The sequence below is a fragment of the Heterodontus francisci genome, chromosome 10 (assembly GCF_036365525.1).
Source record: "Heterodontus francisci isolate sHetFra1 chromosome 10, sHetFra1.hap1, whole genome shotgun sequence".
Taxonomy (NCBI): domain Eukaryota; kingdom Metazoa; phylum Chordata; class Chondrichthyes; order Heterodontiformes; family Heterodontidae; genus Heterodontus; species Heterodontus francisci.
In genome coordinates, this window is record NC_090380.1 from 26,669,208 (window position 1) to 26,675,207 (window position 6,000).

The following is a 6,000-nucleotide window of genomic DNA, read 5'->3' on the forward strand; positions in this document are numbered from 1 at the left end:
TGAATCTGAGCCGTCCACTTCCTCGTGAAATAAAAACAAGAAATGCTGGAACCACTCAGCAGGTCTGGCAGCATCTGTGGAAAGAGAAGCAGAGTTAACGTTTCGGATCACTGCCACGTTTCCTACATTATGAAAGTACATCATTGACTGTGTAGGGCTGTGGGATGTTCTGACGGAGTGAAAGTCACTAAATGCATTTTTTTTTAACTAGGGGTAAATGCACAAAGATGCTCTTTTAAATCAGTCTTTCAATAATACAGCATTCAATGCAGATTTCTTTCTAGTTCTCAGAGAAGCCACTAGAGGGAACTCCAGCAGCAGCAATATTCTATCACAAGCACAGAAATTTAGTAGAAATGTATACATTACCCCCAGAGTGGAAAATAGAAATAGGGCAGATGCACCTTGTGTGTGAGGTTATTGTATTTTGTGTATGAATGGCACACAGCAAGGAAGATTTTCCTATGAAATTGCACAAGTTTCCTGGCATACCTCAGGCAGGGGAAGGTAGAAAATTGCATGTTATTTCTGCAGGGAAGTGCCCAATACAAAATGGGACGGATGTAATGAAAGATGGTGTTAATGCCAAAGTGACACCACCTGTTGCACTTTCTATCGACATTGTCACTGGAAATACGTGGAATGAAGATGTGGAAATGCACTGAAGTCACAAGTAATTTAGCCCAACTAGTCCGTGTCGCATTAAACACACACTCAGTAACTGGAAAGTAATCAAGTCCCTCATGCACTGCCAGAATTTACCATGATGGGTATTTTTGTTTATTCATTCATGGGATGTGGGCATCACTGGCTAGGCCAGCAGTTATTGACCTTGAGAAGGTGATGGTGAACTGCCTTCTTGAACCACTACAGTCCTTGTGGTGTAGGTACACCCACAGTGCTGTTAGGAAGGGAGTTCCAGGATTTTGACCCAGCAACAGTGAAGGAACGGCGATATATAGTTCCAAGTCAAGATGGTGTGTGGCTTGGAGGAGAACTTGCAGGTGGTGTTCCCATGCATCTGCTGCCCTTGTCCTTCTAGGTGGTAGAGTCGCAGGTTTGCAAGGTGCTTTCGAAGGAGCCTTGGTGAGTTGCTGCAGTGCATCTTGTAGATGGTACACACTGCTGCCACTGTGTGCTGATGGTGGATGGGGTGCCAATCAAGCGGGCTGCTTTGTCCTGGATGGTGTTGAGCTTCTTGAGTATCGTTGGAGCTGCACCCATCCAGGCAAGTGGAGAGTATTCCATCACCCTCCTGACTTGTGCCTTGTAGATGGTGGATAGGCATTGGGAAGACAGGAGGTGAGTTACTTGCCACAGAATCCCCAGCCTCTGACCTGCTGTTGTAGCCACAGCATTTATATGGCCGGTCCAATTCAATGGTAACCCCAGGATGTTGCTAGTGTGGGATTCAGTAATGGTAATGCCATTGAACATCAAGGGGAGATGGTTAGATTCTCTGTAGTTTGAGATGGTCATTGCCTGGCACTTGTGTGGCGCAAATGTTATGTGCCGCTTGTCAGCCCAAGCCTGAATGTTGTCCAGATCTCGCTGCATTTAGACATGGGCTGCTTCAGTATCTGAGAAGTTGCGAATGGTACTGAACATTGTGCAATCAGCAGCAACCATCCCCACTACTGAGCTTATGATGGAGGGAAGGTCATTGATGAAGCAGCTGAAGATGGTTGGGCCTCGGACACTACCCTGAGGAACTCCTGCAGTGATATCCTGGGACTGATATGATTGACCGCAAATAACCACAACCATCTTCCTTTGTGCTAGTTATGACTCCAACCCGTGGAGAGTTTTCCCCCCAATTCCCATTGATTCCAGTTTTGCTTGAGCTCCTTGATGCCATACTTGGTCAAATGCTGCCTTGATTTCAAGGGCAGTCACTCTCACCTCACCTCTGGAGTTCAGCTCTTTTGTCCATATTTGGACAAAATATGGTATGGTCCTATATAGAGCACAGCCAATTTGTGCCAGCTCCAATATTGGTCAAAAACAATATGGGTTGGGTTCAATACGGGGCAGGGTCAATAAGAAAGACTTGCATTTATGTTATGCCTTTTACAAACAACCTCACAAGGTCTCAAAAGCAATGAAGTAACTTTGAAGTGTTATCAGTGTTGTAGGAAACACAGCAGCCAATTTGCACACAAGGTCTCACAAACAACAATATGATAATGGCCAGATAATCTGTTCCAATGAAAGTAATTGAGGGATAAATATTGGCCAGGACGCCAGGTGAGCTCACCTGCATTTCTTCAAATCCTTGGGATCTTTTACATCCACCAGAGAGTAGATATGGGGACTTGATTTACTGCATCTCATCTGAAAGACAGAACCCCACCCCCCCCCCCCCCCCCAAAAAAAGCATAGCACTCCCTCAATACTGTACCGTGAGCCTTGATTTTTGTGCTGAGGTCTCTGGAGTGCGTCTTGAACCTACAATTGTCTGAAACAGAGGGGAGAATGCTACCACTGAGCCATAGCTCACTGTTAATCAGGGTCAAGTCCAATCCCAGGCAGGGCCAATATGGGTCAGATCTGATATGGATCAGGGCCAATATGGATTAGGTCCAATATGAGTGAGGGCTGATATGGATCATGTCTGACATGGGCCAGGGCAGATATGAGGCATGTCTGATATGGGTTAGGGTGGATATGAGTCACATCTGATTTGAGTCAGGCCTAATGTGGATCAGGGCCATTATAGGTAAAGTCGAATATCAGTCATGTCAGCTATGGGTCAGGGCCAATATGGGTCATGTCTGTTACTGGTCAGATCGATATGGGCTTGCTATGAATAAATTATTAGATCCCACCTCAGGAAATCTAGTGAGTTCAGCCCTGTGCAGTATTGGTAAGTAATAAGCTCACTACTCCAGGCCCTTGCCGCTCCCACTCAATTTTCTCCCAGTCAAACCTCTATAAAAGAAGGGCTGCGATAGGTGCTCTGTGTGAAATAGTTTTTCATACTTACCAGCAGATATTACAAAGAACATTTTTGTCTTTCGTGCTTCCTTCACACAGTAATTTGAATGGAGGGAAAATCACAGGCCTGGAATTTAACTTGAATTCCTGATTCGTCCTCCCAGCAGGACAGCTGCATTGCTATAGATATTTTTAAAACCTTTATATTTCTAAACACTTGCAGAGAGGAGCTGTAAGGACTTGAACACTATCATTTTTAAAACAGCCAACTCAGTTTTGATATTGTCCATATTGCTAATCTTTGTGCTTTTGTACATTTCTTTTACCTGTAAATAAATACTGACCAAATAGTTTAGGTCTGTGTCCCTTGATCCAGAGGTATGGAATTTCTCACCTTCTGAAATGACAGAAGAACTTGGTGAGCAACCGACATATTCTCCAGAAAGCAATTCATCATGACCCTCAGTTATGGATTAGACCTGGCCTACGCTAACCCATATACACTGAAGACTATTAAAAAAAAATTCAGCCTGCTTATGTTGCCACAACATAAAACATGAAAAAATTGCTGGGAAAAAGCCCAAACTGTAATGCTCAGTTAAGAGTACAATCCTGTTGACCAGTCCAATTAAATGATTGGAAAAGTATTATCCAACCAACTCAATTGCAGAGGAATTCATATCACATGCAAATAAAAAAGCAGCTGATTCTAATCAAAACTTGGATGTATTCCCATAAGACAAGTTCTGACCTTATGTCACTAGCAATATCCCATCTAACTACTATTTTCCCATATAACAATATCAAAATGACAAAGATGGGTAACTGCTGGAAGGTTGCTATCTCTTATTTTTCAGATATCTTCTAGCCAACTGCCAACCAATGGCTTCCTTTCGCTCTTCAGTTTAAAAAAAAACATTTTCAGGCTTGGGACACCACTAGCAAGGCTAGCATTTATTGCCCATCTATTGCCACAACTGTGTGGCTTGCTGGGTCCCTTCCGAAGGGTCAACGACATTGGTGTGGAACTGGAGTCAAATGTAAACCAGATCAGGCAAAGACGCTAGGTTTCCATCCCAGAGGACATTAGGGAACCAGTTGGGTTTTTACTACAATCCAGAAGTTCCATGGCCATTTTTGCTAATAACAGATTTTTATTTCCAAATTCATAAACTGAATTCAATTTATCAAACTGCTGGGGGATGGAGAGTATAGAATCATTTTCCAGATCATCGGTGATTTCTCGTCCAGAAACACTGCTCTACTGCACCCACAGTAGATGGATCGGTGCAGCCAAATATATAGGTGAATTCCACATCAATGTGTACTTCAGAAATAATCAGAAACTGAAAGGCAGCTGGGAGATAAAGCTCTCTAGTTCATTCTTTGTACCTGCTTTTTGTTTTTCACTTTGTTGAAGTTAGGTGATCTCAGTGCGAGGAAAGAGAAGACTCTTTGCATTTTAATCACCCAGTGTCAGCACTGAGCACTCCTAGAGTAGAATCCGAAACAGCAATAAGCTCTCATCACTCTAACTCAATAAAGGTGGTTAAAGTACAAAGTTCAGAAAACCTGACCACCACATTACTGCAAATCTTTCTATTTTCTACATCAGCCATTCTTGTGAATGCCATTTTAGTACCAATTCGTAGACACATTTGTGCCATTGGTCCTCTCCCACTACAAATTGGGTTCAGATTGTCAAACTCATTTCACACAAGACATTTAAAAACCAGCTGACAGAGAAGATTTTCATCCCATTATTCTGGGTTGGATTCAAACTCAGGTCCCAGAGTTGAAAGGTGTTAACTCATTCTGCCACATAGTCCTCCTCTATAATTGCTTTGACCTTTTTATTTGAACCATATCATTTGCAACCATGGCATTACATTTGACCCAGAGCTGAGCTTCCAATCCCCTATCTTCTCCATCACCTAGAATGCTCCAAAACATTGGCAATCTCTACCCTGCCTCAGCTCATCTGCTACTATTCTAGTCTAGTCTGGAGGTAACCAAGACGTGGTTTGTTACCTCTAGGCTTGACTAGAATAGCTGAAATGCAAGAGAAAATTGGAAAAAGACACAAAGATAGGCACAAAGAAAAGAGATCATTCCTGAAAGTACTATCCAAGATACAGCAGATAGCTTTGAAGCAGGATTGTTACCACTGCAGAACACCAGCATGTCCAGCTTGAAGAAAACAATGCTGTAAAATGAAGTTTTCTTCTAGATACATAAAGCCCTATCTGCTGTCACAGTGCCATTTATTATAGGTGAGGTTGTCACGTCATGGTGCCCCACTCAGAAAAAGAAACTCAATCCACTGATCACTCATGCTTCAAGACTCAGTGCTGGAATTTCCTCACTGATGAATATTAAAAAATAAAAATAAATTGACACAGGTCAATCAGAACAGCTCAGTTGGTAAATGGACTGCAAAGGGGGAGGGGAATTGGAGATGGTGAGGCAGGGGGCGGAGAATAAATTGGGTGGAACAGACAGGGCTCCGACTGCTGATTACCATCCAGTGATCCCTGCTGGGATCACTGAGTGTGTTTTGTGAAGTGCACTTGCGTGGATATGATACCTTCCCTTGTTGAATAGGTTGTTTAAAAAGAATTTCCTAATATCACACCTTTAAGAATGGCTAAGTAAGGAAGGGCACTCAAGCACACATCACTATCTTCAGGGGAAGAGAAATCTTTTACCCTCTGCTCAAAAGCAAAGATCTTGGATCCTCAAAAGTTCAAAGAAATTTCATTTTTCCACATTAGGTTTTGAAAACAGAGCAAAGTCAGACTAGCAATTCAGTGTTGATGGATGGGCAGTTTTGAGTTTACTGATTTGCACCTACTGGGAACTGGGTTGGGGTCAATAACCTCATTGCACATGGAGCTTCACAAAAGACACTTCCTTCAACCCATAGGGCTGGACTATGTTTGAACTTTGGCCCAAAAAATGTGAAAGGGATCTAATCCACAGTAACGCCCAGTCTGAACACATTTGTAGTTTGCAACACATGTTAGTGACAAACTAGTATAAGCATTTTTGAATAGAATAGGA